Source organism: Cryptomeria japonica, chromosome 3, assembly GCF_030272615.1.
Source record: "Cryptomeria japonica chromosome 3, Sugi_1.0, whole genome shotgun sequence".
In the NCBI taxonomy this organism is placed as follows: Eukaryota; Viridiplantae; Streptophyta; class Pinopsida; order Cupressales; family Cupressaceae; genus Cryptomeria; species Cryptomeria japonica.
The window spans coordinates 51,401,300-51,425,413 of record NC_081407.1 but is presented as its reverse complement, the minus strand read 5'-3'; the positions used below and the strand labels follow the sequence as shown (position 1 = coordinate 51,425,413).

At 38.6% G+C, this 24,114-nt stretch overlaps 1 protein-coding gene across 1 annotated transcript in view; it reads left to right on the top strand.

Annotated features, from left to right (window-relative positions):
- The window catches only part of LOC131032951 (MADS-box transcription factor 23-like), a 114,527-nt gene that overhangs the window by 30,361 nt on the left and 60,052 nt on the right, over positions 1-24,114 (top strand). The gene's annotated exons all lie outside the window — the stretch shown is intronic.

Below are 24,114 nucleotides of genomic sequence, written 5' to 3'. Positions count from 1 at the left end.
ATGCAAATAGCATGTCGCTGAATATACTCATTTGTCTACTCTGTACACCTCTGAATGTCTGCACTTATTTCGCATCTACCCATCATTCATCTCGCCTTTGTATCCATCTCTCATTCATGCACACACAGTACTTCTTTATACTTTCTAACATAGCCAATCTTCTCAATATATACTAGTGGGATCCAAAAACAACCAACACTAGGTTGACCAAAAGAGTATGTAACATTTACATAGCATCGACCCAAAAATACATTATCCGGAAGGTAGAAAGGATGTGTGGGAATTCACACCAAGTTGGCACTCTTTCCAATCAATATCAAAACCATTTTACACCCAACTACTCAGACCAAAGTGCATAAACCATAGAAACAAGACTTAGGCTCGGTGCGGACTCGGCAAGGGTGACTCGATTGGGGACTCTAGATTCAGATCAGCCAGGACTTAGCAAAGTGAAAAACCCAAGAAATTTAGAGATTTTTTAAGGACTTAAAACTTGTTTCATGCACCCTTTATTAAACAAACCTTCAATACATAATAAAATCATCAAATAGAAGCTAATTTGATCACATACACAAGTATACATCAATCACATTAGTATAAATGCAAATTGTAGCTGAAGGAAATAGAAAACATAGATATATAAATAATGTCAAATGTAAAAATATTACAAAACTCATGGAATATGAAATTAATGGCATCAAGTGTTCCGCACATATATCAAAAGTAAAACAACTACAAGTCTATAGCTCAAAGGATCCTAGGTCCTTCCTATGAAGGTGTCTAAGGTAGGTTCTGGATGCTTTAGCAGCCATACTGTCTGCCCATGACTCCAGTCTACCCTCACCAACATCAGCTATGTCTGGTTTTATCTCTAGCTCTGGCTCTCCTCGTGCTCTAACTTCCTCCTCTGCCATGGCTACAACCTCAACTTCTCTATCTACCTGGTTGATCCAATCTAAGTCCTTGTCACTAAAGATAGGATCTGTAGCCTCAGTGATCCACTCAGATTTTGGATCAATCTCCTCTAGCGTGATCGGGGTGGTGTCATGGTCCATAACCTATTTTTGTCTAAGACAGAGGTTGTAATGAACAAAGGCTAGATCATTCAACCTCTCCATAGACAGTCTATTGTGCCTCTTGGAGTGTATGTGCTGAAACATACTCCAATTGCGCTCACAACCGGAAGCACTGCATGGTTGGTTCAAAATATGAATGGCTATCCACTAAAGATTTCGTGTTTTAGGACCAAACATCTAACACCATCTATCTGAGATGAGAAAAAGAAAAAAAAAATCAGCCTCATTTAATAATTAATAATAAATTGAATAACATATAATTAAAATTATGCTCTTAATTTCTTAAAATATATATTTTACCTGGTTGCATTTTTGTTCGATTTTCTTTGCAAAGCTAATCAGAGAAGACCTCCCCTTCTGCAATAGAAAAGGCCTCTAGCTCCTAGATTATACTGCTGCTATGACCAGACGACATTTGCTCTATCATTGAGTAGAGCCCACTAAGAGCCTGCTCATCCGCCTTAAGATCAGGGCGAAAATGGTTGCCAGATTGAGGTAATAAGCAGTTGCATGAAGGGGCTTGTGAAGCTGGACCTGCCATCTTGTATCAATGATATTTCGAATGGGACGATACTTACTCTCATCCCCTTCATAGGCAGATTTGATGCCCTCCTTGGCCCTATCCATGCCCTCGTATATGTAGCCCATTGCGGGCTTCTCCCCATCTGCAACATGTAGGAGAACTACCAAGGGCTCAATGAACTGCAAATATTATGAAACAGTATCTAATATTAGTTAATTTAAGTGTGGAATTGTAAATGAAAATAAGCAAATAAAAAAAAAATATGAATAAAAATTAAAAGTTAAAAGCTAAAACATAATGTAGAATGCTTAAATTTTTTTACCTTCACAGTCTCAGCACAAGGGGTCCAAAAGATTGGCTCATCAAAAAAGCAATCTACCACATCAACCCCTGTAGCACTCGTAGCATAGGATGAGGAAGTCCAATCCTCACCAACAAACATATGTCTCAAAGTTGCCTTACTCCGAATCAAGGATTGCAGTGTGATGAAATTGGTGGCAAATCTATTGATTCTAGGTCGAGCCAACTCCTTCTGCCCTGTGTATTGCCTCATTAGGTTAAGGACCCATGCATGATTGTATATAAATTTGCAAACATTTTTTGCCTTTTGTACACATGTCCATATCCACAAAATCTTTCCAATGTCCTGCAACATGAGGTCAATGCAATGGGCAGCACATGAAGACCAAAATATAGATGGGTGCCTCTCCATCAAAAGTTTACTTGCAACAACCTAATTTGCTGCATTATCGGTCACTACTTGTACTACATTCTGCTCACCCACTTCATATATGACCTCCTTGTTGGAATCAAGGAACACTGATGGGGGGTTTAATCGGTGTTTTGCAAACTTTAACTTTATTAATCTGTTCTTTACCACTTAATATATTGAACCAAAAGAAAGATGGAAGAACACAAAGCAATCAACCACAACACCATAACAGAAAGATTTTATATGTGGAAAACCCGTTCAAGGGAAAGACCATGGTGGAGATGAGACCCACAAGATGAGTATACTCAAATATAAAGATTTAGAATGAGAATGCACATGCTTTCAGGCACACTTCCTAGAGCTCATTGCTTAAGAAAGAGAGGCTCACTGCCTACAAATGAATTGCAACAGATCACTAAAGTACATAAACTAAATAATAGAATCTACAAATGGTTGATTATATTTCTTGTTAAGCACATTTTACAAACTTTTCACACTCTGCCTTATAGTCCTCTGATCCACTGTTCTGCAATAATCCAGAGCACAAATCTCTAACTTGTGCACGTGAAACTGTGCCAATCGATCACCAACACCTTTCGCATACCCACCGATCTCTAAAATGATCATAACAATTGATCTTATATATCCACAACAAGAAATTAATTCAACTACATGTCAGCTCAAGAAAACTCAACATATAATGAAACATGTACACATTGTTGGCCAAATCATATCTTAAATACTAGTGCGTACCAAAATAATTAATAACACGTTAGCAAAACTACCAGACAAAACACTTGGACCACAAAATCAATCACTAAAATCATTCTTCATAATCCACATAAGGATTATCCATGCAAGTCGGTTGTTCTGCACTGCTAAGCTGAAAAACCGGTACACAAAAGCTTCTAATAGGCACAACAATTATCACCAGAGGCTAAAAATTTGGAATAAGGTAATCCAGACATCCAAAAACGTTCTCTAAAATCTGTAGTTCACAAGATATCAACCCAAAAAGAAATACCGATCAAAATACTGAACTCAGTCGGATGCTCTATTCTAGGCTTACTAGACTTGAACCAATCTTCAATCCGACTTCCTATATAAGCAAGTCACACTGTGCGGATGAAATTACTGACTTGGGTTGCCATCAATGACAACACCAGATGACTTGTGCAGTGTCTCTTGCCAACAATCTCCCCCTTTGCCATTGATGGCAACACTTAGTGAAAAATGGCTGTGTCGGAATCAGTACCGACATATGAACACATTGCAAAACTCAAAAACTCAAAATTCCAAAACTCTCAAAGCTCCCCCTGAGATGATTATGACATTTTTCATTGCCCTACACTCCCTCTTTGGCATCAATGGCAAAGGAAGGGTTCTGCATACCAAAATTTGTACAAAAACTCTATATACAACAACATATGTACACATAAACCTTACTAACTTACATAAACTTGAATATATCAGTAAAAGTGTTATTCAATGAACTCAAATGACTATCCCAACCTTTCTTGAGACTCTCCAAAATTGAGATGTCACCACTGAAAACATATGTTTGCATCTCTGTCGATTGAAGATCTGAGGGATCATTTGTGGCTATGACATCTTGGGGTTCTTTGGACTCTACCGACAACCTTGTCCTTATCATGCATTAAAGTCCTAATCTTGTCAAGCAAATAAATGACTTGACCATCTTGACTAGCTATGAAATTGGTCAAAGGATCAAAGGATTGAGATATATTGGCCATTTGCTTCTCATGCTCCTTAATTTTCTTCTCAATATCCTCAGTAAATTTGGACAATGACAAACATGATTTGTATAGAATGCCTCATTCAGACAAGGCATCTTGAATACTCTTAACACAAGTGTCTAACAAAACTCTATCATTTGCAATCATTCCCTTCAACTTATTGAATCTTTTTACATCAAACTCATTTCGGACCTTGACCTTTGTTGACTTATCAAGAGATTCAGAATGAGTACTTACAACATTGATTAGGTCCTTTAGCTAGTCAGAGGAAGTATCATAAGAGTTCGTGACAAATGTAGGCATAAGCTTGTGCAAGATATCGGATGCAAGACTCATAAGCTCGCTGTCCTCAATGTGGGATTTCAGCATCTCCTCCCTTGCTTTGGCTTGAGAAAATGATGCTAGTTGTAGCTTCTGAATGGGGGATAGAGAGGCCAAATTGATAGGGCCTTGAGCTAATTCTAGATCAAACAATTCCTATTAATTCTTTTCCAAAAATTCCTTGACTGCTCCTGCAGTGTCTCTTGCTTCTGAAACAAGTTCTTTGGCCTCAACCTCCTTCTCTTCAGTCACCTTCCAAACTATCTCAGGCTTCTTGAATTGCTTATGCAACTGCATGTCCTTCTCAGCGAATGTGCCAAACCTTTCCTCAGAGACATCAATAGGCTTACTCAACAAATGCTGAGCATACACCTCCAAAATCTGTTCATCTACCTCATACCCCATGGGCATGATCCATACTATCCTTGGCTCCACTACTTCCATTAGGCATTGATCAATCTCTACCATGAAGCATATTGTATCCTTTTATTTCTCCACAACAGATTCAGGGATCCTTTCCCTAGCTTGCATCATGCTCTGGAAGTTCTTGAAGTATCCCCAAAGTGCAGTTCTTCGTGCCTTGCTATCTCCAATGCTATATAGAAGATCTCTGATTTGGATTGCCACTAGTCTGTCACTAGCTCATTTTACATTACTAATACCTGAAATCTCATTCATGAAATAGAAGAATAAACATAAGATCAAGGTGCCATATTTGAATGTATTCTTCTTGTCCTTAATACTAGTCATATTTTTCATAAGCTAGCCTCAGAATAGCTCACACAGATCATAGTCCTTGTTCTCCTTCACCATCTGATATGCAACATAGATAGCATTACTAGATACCAAATTCTCCCTGCTAAAGCAATAAATCTTGTATCTGATAACCATTGAAGCAAATTTCACATTTGACTCAATAATATCATTGATTGTCATAGCCCTTTTGTCAAATTTAGAACTGGTTGCATCAGAAACCATTTGATTCTTCATAGACCTTAGTGCAGGTAGCCCATCGAATGAGCTTAAACCTGTTATGATCCTAATTACATCCTTTGTGATCTTAAACGGTTGGTTCAACCACATGAATTTATCATGAATTCTTCTTAACACATATCGGATCCACTCATTCTTATCAAACACTAGAAACCAAACAACCTGTGCAAGGTTCTTTTCCTTCAAAACCTTGAATTCAGGCTTGACCTTGAAATCCTCTCGTAATATATGATTGGTGTACATATTCAACAACTGGGATCCTCCTAACTCCTCAAGATTTGAATGAATGTATGCGCTAATGTCTTCTACATGAAGAACACCATATGGAATAGATGAAAATGCACCTAGTGGATCATCTTCTATGGATTTGAAAGGGTGCCTTTTGAATTTTGGGCAGTATCTCTTAGTTATATCAACAACCAGAGGAGTATCCATTTTCAGAAATATCAATTTAAAAAGTTTCACGGATCAATACCTTCTCGCCGAATTAGGGTTTCACGCGAAAATCTTCTTGCGGCTTCGATCTCTAAGAAAGCTTGCAGAGCGCTCTAAACCTCTTTCTCTTCAAATGCAAAGTGGCAAATGAGAGGGTTAAGTTGCCTTTTATTATTTGCATATCTAACTTTTTCATGTAATAAATGCGCTTGCTTTTAAACTTTCCGGATACCTTGTTTTCACAGACTACACAAAAATTCTTCTCTGGATCTTCAATCTCGGTGAATCTCTTCCAGAGATCCTTCTAAAACATCTGCAATACCAAAATACAACTTTTGACAATCTGCCGCATTCGTGCACCAGCTTCTGGCAAGGGAGAATAGGATCTTGAAAACTCCCCTTAGGCCAATAGCCTTATATCAATTCTCGGAACAAATTTCAAGCACTGGATTCAGGTGCGGATCCATTTCCTGCATCAGAATCACTCTTCTTTACCCATGTCTTTTTCATTTGATTCCTGATCTCATCCACTTTCTCTTTACCTTTATCATTTGTCTGCACACTCTTCTTCTTATTTGTCGGAACCTTTCCTGTCTACATTCTTGCTTCTACAAAATCTTGTAATGTGACCAGATTTGTTGCAATTATAGCACACAACATTTCTCTGTCCAGTCTAGTAATTCCCTTGATTTCCTCTTGATCTGCACTGATTAGCAATGTGGCCAAATCTATTGCATGCATAACATCTAACATTCCTTGTATTTGAAAATTTATTTGACATCTAACATTACTAATGTCTTCGACATGAAGAACACCGTATGGAATAGATGAAAATGCAGCTAGTGGATCATCTTCTACGGATTTGAAAGGGTGCTTTTTGAAATTGCACAGGATCTCTCAGTTATATCAACAACCAAATGAGTATTCATTTCCAAAAATATTGATTTAAAAAGTTTCACAGATAAATACCTTCTCGTCGAATTAGGGTTTCATGCGAAAATCTTCTTGCGGCTTCGATCTCTAAGAAATCTGCTTGTAGAGCGCTCTAAACCTCTTTCTCTTCTAATGCAAAGTGACAAATGAGAGGGTTAAGTTGCCTTTTATTATTCGCATATCTAACGTTTTGGTGTAATAAATGCGCTTACCCTAAACCTTCCAGATACCTTATTTTCATAGACTGCTCCACAAAAATTCTTTTGCGGATCTCCAATATCGCTCAATCTCTTCCGGAGATCCTTCCAAAACATCTGCAATACCAAAATACAACTTCTGACAATCTGCCACATATCGGCACCAACTTCTGGCAAGGGAGAATAGGATCTTCTTGAAAAATCCACCTAGGTAGTAGCCTTAAATCAATTCTTAGAAGAATTTCCAGCACCAATTTCAGGTGCGGATCCATTTCCTGCATTAGAGTCACTCTTCTTTACCCATGTCTTTTTCATTTGATTCCTGATCTCATCCACTTTTTCTTTACCTTTATCATTTGTCTGCACACTCTTCTTGTTGTTTGCCGAAACCTTCTTGTCTACATTCTTGCTTCTATAAAATCTTGCAATGTGACCAGATTTGTTGCAATTATAACACACAATATTTCTCTATCCAGTCTTGTAATTCCCTTGATTTCCTCTTGATCTGCACTGATTAGCAATGTGGCCAAATCTATTGCATGTATAACATCTAACATTCCTTGTATTTGAAAAGTTATTTAAAATATCTCTTCATTCACTTGATTTATGTCCATACTTGTTGCAATTGAAACACTGACCAATGAATGATGGACCATTTCGATTCATTCTACTTCTACATTGACTAGCTTTATGACCAAATTTATTGCAAACAAAACAATTGCCATTGAACTTTTGAGCATTAGGTTGCCTTACTGGAGACCTTTTAGCTGTGTTCTTCTGATGTTCTGACTTAGGATTGCTTTGATTAGATCAGGAGCTTTCACCTTTCTCAAATTGAAGACCTCGCTTATCATCTTCACTCTTTTGACTTTGTAGCAGCATATCAAGTTTTGTTGAGCTAATCTTGAACTTTTCTTTGTACTCATTTGCAGTAGCAAGTTCATCCCTAGGAATGACAATCTGCCTTTCAAGCTCTTCCTCATTGTTTTTGGATTGATGCAGTTCAAGTTTAGCTGGTCGATTTCACAATTAAGTCTTCAACAATCATCACATCTATCTTTCAGGGACTGATTACGATTCTCTTCATTCTTCTTCCTTCCCTCAATCTCCTTGCTCAACCCCATCACTATAGATTTCGTCTCATGTTTCAGGATAGCATTGTCTTTACCAAGTTTCTCACATTCTTCTGTATTCTCCTTCAAGGCTTCACTCAAGTGATCATCATCTATTCTTTGGCTTTCTTTCTGCTTTATCTGCTTAGAAAGTTCCTTTCTCTTTTCCTTGGACTTATTTAGTTGCTCTTTTAATGACTGAATGAAATTCTCAGCATCCTTAAGATTCGCTTTCAATTTCCCGACTTCAGCCTTGGACTGATCAAGGTGATCAAGTGCAACTAGAAGTTATTGTTGAAGCTCACCAGAATCCTTCGAATAACCTTCCCAAATCCTTCTCAAGTTGTTGGACTTCTTCCAAGGAACTAGGTTTTGATACCAATTGTTGGAATCAAGGAACACTAAGAGGGGGGTGAATCAGTGTTTTGCAAACTTTAACTTTATTAATCTATTCTTTCAACCACTTAATATATTGAACCAAAAGAAAGATGCAAGAACACAAATCAATCAACCACAACACCATAACACAAATATTTTATACGTAGAAAACCCGGTCAAGAGAAAAACCATGGTGGGGATGAGACCCACAAGATGAGTCTACTCAAATATAAAGTTTTACAATGATAATACACATGCATTTAGGCACACTGCTTAGAGCTCACTGCTCAAGAAAGAGAGGCTCACTGCCTACAAATGAATTACAACAAATCATTGAAGTACATGAACTAAATAATAGCATCTACAAATGCCTGATTATAGTTCTGGTTGAGCATATTTTACAAACTTTTCACACTCTGCCTTATACTGCTTTGATCCACTGTTCTGCAATAATCCAGAGCACAAATCTCTAACCTGTGCACGTGAAATTGCGCACAATCGATCACCAACACCTTTTGCATACCCACCAATCTCTAAAATGATCATAACAATTATCTTATATATCCGCAACAAGAAATTAATTCAACTGCATGTCAGTTCAAGAAAACTTAACATATAATGAAACGTGTACATACTGTCGGTCAAATTTGATGTCAAAGACTAGTGTGGACCAAAATAATTGATTAAACATTACCAAAACTATCGAACAAAACACTTGGACCACAATCAATCACCAAAATCATTCCGCATAAGGATTATCCATGCAAGTTGGCTGTTCTGCACTGCTAAGTCGAAAAACTGGTACACAAAAGCTTCTAACACGCACAACAATTATCACCGGAGGCTAAAACTCAAGAATAAGGTAATCCAGACACCTTCCCTGAAATCTGCAACACAAGATATCAACCCGAAAAATAAATATCAATCAAAATATTGAACTCTGCCAGATGCTCTATTCTAGGTTTGTCGGACCTGAACCAATCATCAATCTGACTTCCGGTACGTGAAAATCACACAGTGCGGATTGGATTACTGACTTGGGTTGCCATCAATGATAGCACCAAATGACCTGTGTAGTGTCTTGCCAACACTCCTCTGAATTCTTACACAGGTAAGTGACATTTTTGGAATGTGCGGAAGCATCAATGGGCTTCAAGAACATTGTGCCACCTGAAATTTGAAAACAAAGCAAAATCAATGATTTAATGATCATTGAATAAATCTTAAATAAAAAATAAACTACAAATCATTAAATAAAATTTAACTTATTCAATCACCTGCAGAAGAAACAAGAAAATTTAGGAGCATTCCGTTTCTCCTATCAGTCCAACCATTGGTCATGATGTTGCAACCCTTCTTCCATATCTCTCGCTAATCCCCTAATTTGGCTTTTACATCAGCCACCATTTTTGTCAAAATTTGGCCACTTAACTCAAAATCAGAAGGGGTTTTGAAACACGCCCTACAAATAGTGATGGCATCAACCATGCTCTGTCAATAAGGAGACCTATCATAAATAAATTAAATAAGATAAGTATAAATATTAGACAAAACAAACTATAAATATTAAAAACTTAAAAACTAAAAACAATCAAATAAAAACTAAAAGGAATTACCTGGTTGTGAAGAATGGAATATTTCAATAATACCAAAATCTCCCAATTGCACTTTTAGCATTATTGTGTACCTCTTTGTTTCAACCCATGCTCTCAAGTGAAGGTTGGGCAATAGGAGTAGTGTGTGGCTCAAAATATGAATCCATCCTAGATTTACGAATTCTATGACCAATGATTGCACTCCCACTACCACTGGCACTACCAACAACCGAAACGGTAGCACTAGCACTAGCACTCAGACTTTACTTAAGTTAACTTAGGATAATGCATTTCTTCGTAGTTTGGATTTGAGACACTTATGGAAGTGTGCACATAGGGATAGAGCTTGTAAGAAAAATTCCACCTTTTGTGGTCTTGTTTTGTTGTTACATTCCACATTCAGTGGGTCATCCACCTCTTGTGGAATATTATATTATTTCTCCTACCTACCCCTAGTATTTCTTACCTACCCTTGTTTCTCATTGAGCCACATGTCATGATTGTGTGCTTGTACATCCATATGGCCTTGCCTATATAAGAAGGCCTATATTCATTGTATTGGTGAATCCAGTTGATCATTTTCATATTGATGAGATACAGTTTGTTCTTGTCATTCTTTTGTCTCTATTTTTATACTTTTCATTGTGCCCTTGATTTTGGCAAAATCTTACATGGTATCAGAGTCATTGGGGCTTCATTGATTGGTTTTCGGAGACATCGTGGAAGGCTTCTATTTTGGGATTTGAGGAACTGCGCTTTTTGGAGGCATCTTGGAGTGTTTTCGACCTCACCATTGCGTCCGGAAGACCGTTTCCCTAAAAATTGAGTATAAATTCGACCTATTTTGGCGAAAATCGATTTTTGGGTGTGGAGGAAATTTTCTGCCCAATTCGGACGGTATGGTACGAAATTTTGAGATTTTTTTTTTTTTTAAAATTATTTTTTTTTCTGAAAATTATTTTCCAGTTTGAAAATTCTCAGTCAGCAGCACCCAGTCAGCATTTTCTTTGGAAATTTTTAGACCCCTCTCCGTTGAGCAGTTTGAATTTTTGGGTCAACTTTGGAGGCCCATAACTTGCTCAATTTTGCTCCTTTTTGGGTGCAATTTTTTTTGATTTGGGCTAATTTTTTGTGCTCTTCGGAGTGGTGTGGTTGTTTTCTGGTTTTGGTACACAGGGTTTTTGGAATTTTCATATTCTCTCAACTGTACCTGTCCAATCCTCAATTCTACAACTTCAAAGGTCTCGTTTGAGCTCATACGACCTCCTTTTCAGGTGCCGTTTTTTTTGAAAATGCATGTTTTTTCATCTACTTTCATAATCTATGATCAGATTTTAGAGATTTTAAGTAGAAATTGTACTTTCAGATATTGGTCTTATTTGGCCTATTTGGTACTTGTAAATTGTTTGGATCTTAGTTTAGATCTCTTGCATGATTAGTTTGAGTCTCTTTTGGCCTTATTGCGGCAGTTATAAAATTGAAATCAGAAGTCCACTTTGCTGTTTTTTGCAAGTGGCCCATTGTATATGCACTGAGTATAAAGTGCCAAATCATCACTTTTGGTGGGGTTCTTTGATTGAGTGAATTTGGGGGGGTGTCTTGTGTGATTGTGCCTCTCTTTCCTTTTGCTCTTTCATTTTTCTTGCAATGAGTCCTCATAAATTTCCACCTTTAACTCCACATAATTATGCATCATGGAAAATTAAAGTATGGAGCAAATTAATGGAAAAAGGTCTCACGCATTACATAGATGGAACAATAGCAGCACCACCTGATCCTAAGGTTGATCCTAATGCTCAGTTAGAATGGCTCACTACGAATTGCATGGCTCTTGGAACTTTGCGCAAGTATGTATCGGATGACCTCATCTTTCATATTGAAAAGTGTACTACAATCAAAGATGCTTGGGATATGTTTAAGAAATTATATGGTCAAGTTGATGAAATCAGAGGTTATAAGATTGACAATGATCTCACCAACTTGGATCCCAAGAGTTTTGATACAATCCAAGATTATGTCACCAAAGCAAATGAGCTAAGAGAAAAGCTTAAGGATTGTGGAATTGACAAAAAGGATGCTCAGTTGATATTCAACTTGTTGGACAAGCTTGCACCAGAATATGCAGCATTTGTGTCTAGCTTCCAAACTCATCGTTTGACAGTGGGGAGTTCCTGTGTTATGCCTTCATTTGATGCTTTCACAGAAATGTTAATATTGGAACAATCTAAGTTGTTGAACATGGGGTTTCTCAAGTCTTCAAAGTCCTAGGCTTTGGTGGCTAATCAAGGGAATCAAGGAAGTCGAGGCAAAGATTCGAACAAGAAGAAGCACTCCAAGTCTAAGCCACAACAGGAAAAAGGACAATCATCCTCTCCATCACAAGGTGATTTTTCATCCTCTTCCAAGAAGGGGACGCCACCTAAGAAGGATAAGCCAACTTGTGCATATTGCAAGAAGTATGGTCATGATGAGCATCGATGCCACATAAAACAAGTTGATGAGTTAACTAATCTTCTTAAGAAAAACAACATCAACTTGCCATCCGCCTACACAAAGAAGGATTCATCTCCTTCCTCTTCCTCACAGTCTAAGGGAAAAGGGCAAGCATTTGTGGCTACAATAAGTTCTTCACAGTAATGGATACTTGACTTAGGTGCCTCATATCACATGGGTTCTACAAAGGAGCAGTTTTCTTCATTGCAGCCATCTAAGGTACCTCACATACACAAGTAGAGGTTGAAGGGAAAGGTTTAGTTGACATGGATGATGGAACATTTGAGAATGTTCTCTATGTTCCTAACTTGTCTACCAACCTTCTCTCTATCTACCAAATCACTTACTATGGGAATGGGAAAAAGGTTGAGTTTACACCAGATTCAGTTGTGGTAAAGGAACTTGATGATGATGCCTTGGTAGCAGTGGGACAAGTCAATGACAACTCAAGGCTTTATTCATTCTCCCACTTTGTGCCAAGTTCACCTTCTAGGGCCTTGCTTACTCATTGAAATTCAGAAAGTAAGCTATGGCATGAGCGGTTTGGTCACCTCAACTACCGCTATCTTCAGCAGCTCAGCACTAAAGACATGGTCACAGGTCTACCTCGAATTAGTTTTTCAGAGGGTGTATGTTCAGGTTGTTCCATAGGCAAGCATCCCGAGGAAAAGTTTGATAGGGGGAAAGCTTGGAGAGCTTTGGAAGTTCTTCAACTTGTTCACAACGATGTAGCAGGTCCATTTCCAGCACCTTCATTTAGCAAGGCCCGCTATGTCCTTACCTTCATTGATGACTACTCCTGCTTCACTTGGGTCTACTTTCTTATTCATAAGAGTGAAGTATTTGACAGATTTCAGGACTTGAAGACTCGTGTGGAGAAGCAATCTGGGAAAGTGGTGAAGATTCTTCGCATAGATAATGGAAGGGAATATGTGAACAAAAGACTTGAGGATTTTTGTACAATTGAGGGGATTGATCTTCAGCATTCTGTCGCATACACTCCACAGCAGAATGGAGTTGCAGAACGCAAGAATAGAACTTTGAAAGAAATGTCTAGCTGTATGATACATGCACGTTCTCTTGATCCTGCTTTTTGGGCAGAGGCTATCAGTTGTGCCACACACATCTAGAATCGGGTTCCTCACAAAGCTTTGCAAGGTATTACTCCTTTTGAGGCTTGGGTTGATAGGAAACCGATTGTGAGACATTTCAGAGTCTTTGGGTGTCCTGCATGGGCTCCAATACCTCCACAGAAACGCAAGGCATTGGAACCTCAGAGTCGGCCTTGTATATTTGTTGGATATCTTGAGGGTGTTAAAGCATATAGATTGATGGATCCTGAGACACATGAGGTGTTCATTGAGAGGTGTGTTGACTTTGAGGAAAACTCTCCTAGTCTCTACCTCCTCCACCTTCCTCCATTGTGGATAGTGATGCTAGTGATTCAAATGATGAGACTCCTTCAACTCCGACTCGCAGGGTTACACCTCCGCAGGGTCCACTTGCAAATGAGGAGCCTCGTTCTCCACCTCCACCTAGACCTTGTTGGGCTCGACAGACACTTGAGTCCGTAGGTTCTCTTGTTGGGGATCCTTCAGATACATGGAGAATTCGATCACAACATCAGGATCTTCCACATGCATTCATTGCTACTGCTTCCGATCCACAAACATTTCGAGAAGCATCAGGGGTTCCTGAGTGGGACCAAGCTATGGAGGAAGAGTATAGTTCCTTGATGAGGAACAACACATGGGATTTAGTCCATCTCCCTAAGGGGAGAAAGATGGTTCGATGTAAGTGGATCTATCGGACCAAGTTTGCAGCGGATGGTAGTGTGGATAAGTACAAGGCTCGACTTGTTGCGAAAGTTTTCTCCCAGGTAGCAGGTGTTGATTATACTGAGACCTTTGTGCCCGTAGCCAAGATGAACTCCATTCGCTTGACACTTGCTATTTTTGTAGCTCATGGTTGGGCTGTACATCAGATGGATGTGAAGAGTGCTTTTCTTCATGGTGATCTTGATGAGGAGATTTATATGGAGCAGCCATAGGGTTTCATCCAAGATACTTCCTTGGTTTGCAGACTAAGGAAATCTCTCTATGGCCTTAAGCAGGCCCCCAGGGCTTGGTATGCCAAGATGGATTCCTCTCTTCTCTCAGCAGGGTTCACCAGGTGTCATTTTGATCCGAATGTCTATATTTTGCGACAGGATGACTCTCACTTGATACTTGTGCTCTATGTCGGTAATTTGATCATTACAGGGAGTACCGCATCCATCATTAGCAGGGTCAAATCTGCTTTGCATGACAGATTTGCTATGACTGACTTGGGTCTTTTGCACTACTTTCTCAGGATAGAGATTTCACAGTCACCTTCCGGGATTACACTATCGCAGCCCAAGTATGCTCTTGATCTACTTGCACGCTTTCATATGGCTGATTGTAAGCCTCTACCAACTCCCTTTCTTTCAGGAGTCAAGCTTGAGGCTCACTGTTTTTCTTCGCCAATTGATGCCACTTTGTATCGTCAGCTTGTGGGTAGTCTCATCTACTTGACCCATACACGCCCTGATATTTCATTTGCAGTTGGCATGGTTTCCCGCTTCCTGCAGGAACCACATGAGCTTCATTGGAAAGCCGCCAAACACATCCTTCATTACATCCAGGCTACACAACACTATGGGATTCACCATGCAGCAGGCACAGGACTTCACTTGGTTGGTTACACAGACTCTGATTGGGTTGGCGATCTTGATGATCGTAAGTCTACTTCTGGTTACAATTTTCACCTTGGTTTAGGCCCCATTTGTTGGCAGAGCAAGAAGCAACATGCTATTGCTCTTTCTTCGACTGAGGCTGAGTATCGAGGCGCTATTGATGCAGCGATTGAGACCATTTGGCTTCAGCAGATTCTCACAAAGTTTGGGTTCACCACTCCACGACTGACAGTTCTACATTGCGACAATCAGAGTGCTATTGCTATCTCGAAGAACCCGGTCCAGCATCAGCGGACCAAACACATCGAGATCCATATGCACTATATCCGAGAGTTGATTTAGGAGCAGGTCATTGATTTGCAATATTGTCCTACAACGGAGCAGGTTGCAGACATATTCACCAAACCTTTCACCGAGAGTAAGTTCCAGCAGTTGTGAGCTCTCTTGGGGGTGCGGGATGTGTCATTAGGGGGGGTCAGCTGACTTCTCCTTCCTCTCTTATGGGGGGGACTCTTTCCTCTTTGAGGTTTTGTCCTTCTTCTTTGAGAGTCTTTTGCACATTCATCTCTCTTTTTGGGGGGAGTTTTTTCCCACTGGGTTTTCTCCTTTTCTCCGTTTGTGAGAGATTGCATTGCATGGTTTTGCTTGCATTTGCATATTGTATATGGGTACCTATCATGGCCTAGTTGCCGGGACCCATCTTGCATTGTTGACTTGAGTCTTCATTCCCCTAAGTTGCACTTAAGGGGGGTTGTTGGTGTAAATAAATATTCATTATGGATATTATTACACTTTTCTTAAGTTAACTTAGGATAATGCATTTCTTCGTAGTTTGGATTTGAGACACTTAGGGAAGTGTGCACATACGGATAGAGCTTGTAGGAGAAATTCCACCTTTTGTGGTCTTGTTTTGTTGTTACACTCCACATTCGGTGGGTCATCCACCTCGTGGAATATTATTTATTTCTCCTACCTACCCCTTGTATGATTGTGTGCTCGTACATCCATATGGCCTTGCCTATATAAGAAGGCTTATATTCATTGTATTGTTGAATCCAGTTGATCATTTTCATATTGATGAGATACAGTTTGTTCTTGTCATTCTTTTGTCTCTATTTTTATACTTTTCATTGTGCCCTTGATCTTGGCAAAATCCCACTCTCCAACACAACCAATGTTAGCCAACTCCTCCCTTTGCTTCTTCTTCATTTCTTTTAGAGCCTCAAATGTCTCTATTTGCACTTGGCACTCATGAATAGCCTCAAGACGTGCTAGTGTGAAATGGTATGCATCATGGCCACGTATACCGGTAATGTGGTATTTCAATCTATTTATGGCTCCCTGAAAGATTGTTTTGCAATATTTACATTTTTCCTCTCCCTTATTTTGCCCGAGAAAATGTTCAGCATGTTTCCAAGCTGGAACTTTTCTGCCCGGGATTGCTTTACGAGTAGTGGAATTAGGCATTGTTTTCAAAAGTTGAAGGTTGCTGGAATAAGACACAATTACAAAAAAATGAATATTTGTGCATTGTTAAATTATAAATTAATACAACAAAAAATGTAATAGCATTTTTTTTCAAAGAAATCAACAAACCTTACAATGTACTTTTCTTTTTCAAACATTGAAAAAAAAAAGTATATTGTAGGGTTTGTTGATTTCTTCAAGTTTTAAGATAAAAAAAAAAAATCTACATGGTAGCGTTTGCTGATTTCTTTGAAAGAAATGAATACACATGTTTTAAAAAAAATAATGAAAATTTGCTGATAAAACACCCAAAAAAACCAAAACAAATCACTCTTATCTCTTATAAGAAGGTTTAAATGAAATTCAACCTCTTTCCAATCCTCTCGAACAAGCTTTTGATGAACCAAATGCAAGTATTACACGACCCCAATATGATTTGTTGAATAAATTTTACTCCTCCTTGTTTCTTGCCCTACTATGCACTCTTCTTTTTCCTCACAACCTACTCTTCTCTTCCTTTTTTTTTCAATAGAATGAAATGAGATGACTTTTAGCCCGCAAAAGAAAATATAAGTGAAAAAAAAAGCAACTTAAAACAAGTTTTAAAAAGTTTTTTTTTTGCTTTTTCATTTGGGTTGACGCCGACCGAGTCTTGGCATCGGGACTTGCCGGGTCCAAGCTGAGTCATCGAGTCCAAAGATTCGACTAGACTCGCCTAGGACTCGGTGAGCTCGGGTCCAAGTCCCCCAAGGACTCACCTAAGGTCACTCGGCCCGAGACTCGCCAAGTCTTGGCGAGTCCTGGAGAGTCTCGAAACTCTAGCATAAACCGATACAAAACTTGTTTTGCAAAACACATAGTCCAATCAGGACCAAAAACAAATAATGCGGTTCATCCTAAAGAACCATGACATATATCTCATAAAAATATCAACTTATAATCTCCCGAAACAAATCTAGTACAAAATCAAAATGGAGTGCGGGAGTGGGCGAAGGTGCAGAGCTAGGGTTTCAGTGGAGGAAGCGAAGGATTTGGATGAAGGGGATGATGATGGTGAGGTTGATGGCCCAAGATGGTGCATTTTTTCTTCCTTGGCCAGAGGTCTCTTTTTCCTACTTTTTCTTGTCTTGGGCTTTGTTTGTGGGCCTTGCGCTGCTTCTCCCTTCGGCCTTGCTGATTTCCTGCCATGGGGTTGCCTTTGTTGCAGTGTGTTGTCCTCCGTTTTTGCGCAAAGTCATGGGAGTGACTTGTGTTTTCTGTGCTCTATGTTTACTTGGTGTGTTTATCTTTTTGGAGCTTTGAGGGAGTGTTGTCGCCTCAGTTCTAGCCATATCTTTGTAGGTTTCGTCCTTTGGGTGGCCCATTCTCTAGTATGGGCTTTTCTTTGGTTTTTTGTTTTGTGGGGTCTAATGCTTTTGATGGGGGTTATTTGTATTCCTTTGGCCCTCTCTTTATGTGGATGCATTGTTAGTTCTGATTTCCTTTGTGGTAGCTTAGTGGTTTCTTTGGGCCCTATGCGGGTATGCTTTTTGTTTTGGATATTGGACCTAGTGCTTCTATGGAGACGATTTTTTGGGGTCTATTTTGTTGTGCCTTTTGGGAGCCTTTTTTGCTTCTCTATGTGCCCTCATTTCGTGGCTCCCCAAGTTGTTGCTTTGTTTTTGGAGGGTGTAGTCCTTTCTTGCCTTTATCATGTCTTCACCCTTTCTATCATATTGTTTTATTTGAGGGGATGATTGAGTGTCTTTATCCCCTTGGTGTTGTTTGATGTGCCTTTCTTGTGGGCTATAATGGTTGTCTCTATCTTTTTTGACCCTGTTGCTGGTTTCCCCCTTCTTGTTTCTTCAGTTTTAACCTTTTTGCTTCTATCTCAACATCCCTGGTTTTCTCTAGTTTTTCCTATAGAATTGGCCCTATTTTATTTTGAGGTGGAGATGGATGGTGCTGGAGATGATCTTTCTTCTATTAAGGTGGAGTTGGATTTTGTGGTTGATACTGGGAGATGTTGTTGGGGGGCTAATGGTGCCCTATTTCTTGGCTATATGAGAACTGAGGTTGGTCATTTTAACGATTTCTTTCATTTACCTCCTATTGAGGTGGAGATCTTGGAGGGTATGATGAACTCAGTTTTGTTCATTCTCAAGATTAAGGTTATGGGAGCCTTGCTAAAACCCATTGTTAAGGTTGAGGGAGACTGAAAAACCCCCTATGGTTTTGTTTGTCAGAGCTTCCTATTGTATGGCTTCAGCCTTCTTCCAGCTGGTTCTTCAATGATTATACGTTGATGTTAGGCTGAGGTTGGGTTGGTGGCTATCTATGTTGTATCTTATGGAAACTTTCTTCTTTGGGTTCTAGATCCATGCAAAATCCGAGAGTTTCAGGTCCCTTCAAAACTTGTTGTATGGGGTTCTAGGTCCCCTCAAAACCTCTTTGATCCTGAATAAAATAACAAATCTGATACAAAAACTTATTCCAGTCCGCGATAAGTTTCTCTAGAGAAAACAACAGAATTACTTTCAGACCAAGTGAAGAGCACCAAACCTCTAGAAATATATTGAAACATCATTTCATACCATCTTATCCATAAAATGTGAACCTGTAGATATCTCTGTATCATAGTATCAAAAAGACAAACATCTAGACCAGCAACTACACAACAACTTAACCTATCCAAATCCAGATCACCAATAACAACAGGGGCAACATGAGATTGACAAAGGTTTGACATTAATGAAAATAATGACATCCATATGTGCAATAGTTTGTAAAGAGGTAAAAACATTATATAATTTTTTTAATTAGAATTATATAATTAGAGAGAATATTTAATGAGTTAATTTATTTATAGAGTTATTTTTAATTGAGTTTTACAAATAAGCTTTCTTTAAATTTTTTAATAAGTTTGACATTATTTTTTATATATTAGAGGGGATTCTATTAGGGACCTTACCCAAAGTTTTCATTACATTCATTTTTCAAAATATAGTCATTTTGAGGGGCTTCTCGATTCTCAAACTAGATACTTAAGGTCCAAGAGGCCAAAAATGCTAGAATGGGGGCAACGCAGTCATGTATGTTCATAGATGTAAGTTTCAAAAGAGAAAGCAACATGTTGGTTTTTTCCAACTGAGTTCCCTAGTGTTGGTGTTTCCAACTGATTACTCCAAAATCCGTTTATGAGAAGCCAACCTCAATCTTCAAGGTTTTGGATTAGTGGACCAATTGACAGAGAAATGACTAGGGATAAGGAACTAGTTATTCTCTCTACACTTTAGGCTCTGTATGACCTAAGTGGGTGTCCCTTTTCACAACATCTTTGATATTTCTAACTTATTTGATGCTGCAATGGATATGTTCTCAGCCTATTAAGTAATTCAGTAAGCTTTAAAACCTTTAGGATGTGGCTTTCAGCCTTACGCAGATTCTAATTACTATGAGAACTAACTATCTTAATTCCTTCAAAATAAAATTCATGAAATGAAAAAGCTCTTAATTGAATAGTAGATAAATTTTTTCTTTTGCCATAGTTAACAACAGAATACGTGATTAGTGCATTATCCATTGGACTAGATGAACCATTATTACAATATAAAATGTACAAGTTCTGCACCACACCTTCTGCCTAATATGACTAATACCTGATATTAATCACAACATGAAATGAATTTCATAATTGCAACTTAGTACTTGCTCTCTACATAGAACCCCTTTGAGTAAAGTTAGCAAATTTAATCTTCTACTTTAGAATAAGTTAAAATTTATTCAAACTCAACAACAAAGGGAAGACATATGAATAAAAAATCCTTAATTTAACCGATTCATATAAGATTTTGGATAACAAGTAAAAGAAACAACTTGGAAATCATTCAATTGGATTTCAAGATGTTTATATAATTGTAGAGTACTTATACATATCCTTTGCAAAATCACTGCAAGTAAGACATGGAATTGAATTATAGTACTGTATTGCAAAAACTACGAACTCTGTTGCATATTATTCACCCTTGCTGAATGAGTATACAAGCTTCTGTATTAAATTTTTTGTAATATCTCTATCTGTGAAAGAAGAAGAAGAAAAATAAGGCCTTGAATATCCTCTTATAGAAAAGTTGAGGATGCAACAAGCTTCAGGACTTTTACAATATCAAAATTTAGGTAACTGCTTGACAAGGAAAAGACAAACAACTTTTTGAGGTCCCCGATAAGGATAGACATTCCTTTATCTTGGTCCGTAGGTGGTAGCTACTGGAGATGATCTAAAGATCTCCTTTTCTTTTCTTGAGCTCCCTTATCAGGTTGAAAAATGTGATAATCCTATAAATCTATTATGTACACATTGATAGAGAGCAACTTACAAATCCTTCTCAAAGATATGCATTTAATAAGAAGGATAAAGTTCAATATCTTTAGGGAGATATCAAAGATGTATGATTCATCCAATAAATACACCTCTTTATTCTCATTAAATTCAAGAAAAGGAAAAGAGAGCAACAAAATTTTAAAAAAAGGTGGGAACTACGAATTTGAAAATTCAAAATTTGAAAATTTGAGAAACTTGTAGAAGAGGAAGAAAAGGTTCAAAAATCATCCAATCGATGCCGCTTGAATTGTTGAAGTCATCTGAGATATCGTTGGTAGTCTTTATCATCTATCTCTGACCTAGCTACCTCCATTTTGATCATCCCACTGTAAAATCTTGATAGGGCATCCATATATGATCCTAACTTCTTCAGGAGTTGTGCAACATCTGCAAGGATATTAGCAAATATTTGGTCCTATGTTGTTTTAATATCTGTCTTCCATTCTAATTTGGGTCTAAGGACCTTTCCACCTTTTACTCTGCTCCTTTATCAAACAAGGCTGGCATATGACTTGTAACCAAGCACTTAGAACTTTTGAGCTCACTTCTTATCCTTTGTGTGTACATCTTGTGGATAGTGAAGACTTGTTTGACCACTTCAAATTTTTCCTTGAAGCTCACAATCATATTGTACAAATAATCTGGAAAGGGTCTGATCAATGAAATCTCTAATTGTGCAATTATTTTGCTCATATGAGATAGTGAGGAGGCCAAGAACCATTATCACTTCGAGTGTTCTTGAGAAAGCCTGAACAACTCTATGTGTTCATCCCAAGTTGAATATGCATGATCCAAAATTTCACTTATCCTTGACTCAAGCAATGATTTGGCCATCTCTATCTTTACTCCCCTTTTCATTTGTGAATCATCTATTTTCAATATATCAATCTCATTGTTCAACCTTGTTATGTCCACCCTAGCTTGAGCCAAATCACCCCTCTAACCCATTTCTTCATCAGAAGAGTGTTCAATCAAACGAGGAGGTCTATATGTAGGTCCTGCATATAACTGTTCTTGCAATGTTTTCACCCTATCTCTTAGGATAAGAACTTCCTCTTCTGCCTTTATAGCTAGTTTTTGAGAAAACTTTGCCACATTTAAATTAAGGCTCGTTGCCTCTATAATAGAAGTGTCAGCTACTCTCTCGACAAGCAAACTCCCAAATAACTGGTCCATCTCATGAGTGAACCTTTGCCTCTTTGTAATAGGGTGAAGACATGTTGTGACCTTTTTCACAGATCGCCCCATTGCAAATGGGGACCCTCCCTTTTTCCTGCTTTCTAGGGTTTTTGTTAGTCCCTTGTGACCTCTTGCATCAAGTTTTTCAATTTTGAGCGACCTAAGTTTTGAGCATTATGAGTCAATGTGTGCAAGCACTTGTTAGAATAGAGTCTAGACATCGTCATTGTGTCTAGAAAGCCCAAAGGATGAAGATCGCAATAGATTTGAGCTAATTTAGACAACTTTCTATTTTTGGAAAGTTTTGCTTTTTGATTTTTCCTATCTTTTAAGAAGTTTCATTTTTGGCATTTTGAGCACGATCCCTTAAATGGCTATTTTTAGAAAGTTTTTCCTATTTTTAGGGAACCTTGCTTTTTCTATTTTTAGAAAGTGGATCTAGGGTTTGCATTGTTGGCTCTAAGATTCACTGAAAATAATCGGCAAATTCCTCCTAAAATCCAAGTTTTGACCCAAAAAGATAATCTCCTAAATTTTTGGAATCCTGGGGAATTCAGTGAATAATTGAAGCACAATTTTCAAATTTCAAAGCGATCCAGTAAAATTTGCACAAGTTATGGAGATTTCATGTTTTGGTCATGAGGTTCCTGATCTTCATGAAGTCCACCTTGATGTTGGTCCACGAGTCTGTTCAAGTCTGCCTTGGGAAAGGTGAGGTGGGTCATGATCTTCACAAAGTCCGCCCTATCATGAGTTGAAGTGCAAGCAAGGGTTGAAGTCTGCCTTACCTTGAGTGAAAGAAAGTCCTCTTTATGGTACACTAACTCATGGAAGTCCACCCAAGGTGATAAGTAATGGTGCATGGATCAAGCAAAGTCCACTCAAGAGGATATCATTTGATGCTTAAATATCTCAAACTCCATCCAAGAAGTGAGGGAAATAACAAGGTTAAAAGATTCTCTAGTCAAACAAAGTCCGCCCTCTTTCAAATCAAGGTGCATGACATCAATAAAGTTCGTCCTGCTGTAAATGAAAGGTGCCTAAGGTGATCCAACTTCATTCTCACCATGGAGCAAGGAAGTGATGAAGTCCTCCCAAGTGTATGAAGGTAGCATGGTCTTGGTTCCTACTTTTCCCAAGTCCACCATAGGGAATGGTTACAAAGAGAACAAGTTGTGCCAAATCCACCCAAAGACGTGAATTTTGGTGCCTAAGTCTCTCTAAGTCCACCCAATCTACAAGGTGATGGTGGATGAATCTCTTGAACTCTGCCCATGAAGAAGGTGCATGGAGTTAAGGAAGTCCACCAACAAAAGAGTAATGGTGCATCACATCATCAAAGTCTGCCCTACCTTGCAACTTGAAGTTACTAAGTGCCACCAAGTCTGCCCTGCTGCAGATGAAATATTCTCAAAGATGACAAACTCCACCCTCACCTTGGTTCTTGAAACTCACAAAGTCCGCCTTGGGGTGAAGCAATAATAAGAATGGTGCATAAGTCTCCTCAACCCCACCCAAAGAGAAGGGTCATGATTGTGGCAAAGTCTGCCATGGAGGTGATAAGAAGTCATGAAACCAGCAAAGTCCGCCCTCCTTCAAATCAAGGTGCATGACATCAAGAAAGTCCGCCTAACCTGCAGGTCTGTAGTGCCTAACTTCAGCAAAGTCCGCCCTCCAAGGTTCCCAAGTTAAACAAATTCCGTCCTATCATTGCACATGGTGCCTAATGTTAAGAGAGTCCACCCAACTTTGCAGCCAACAGTTCCTAAATTTGATGAAGTCTGCCCCATGGTGGAGAAACTCGTAAAGTCCATCATGTGAAAGGAGAAGAATGGGAGAATAAATTCAAGTCCGCCCAAGGGTATGA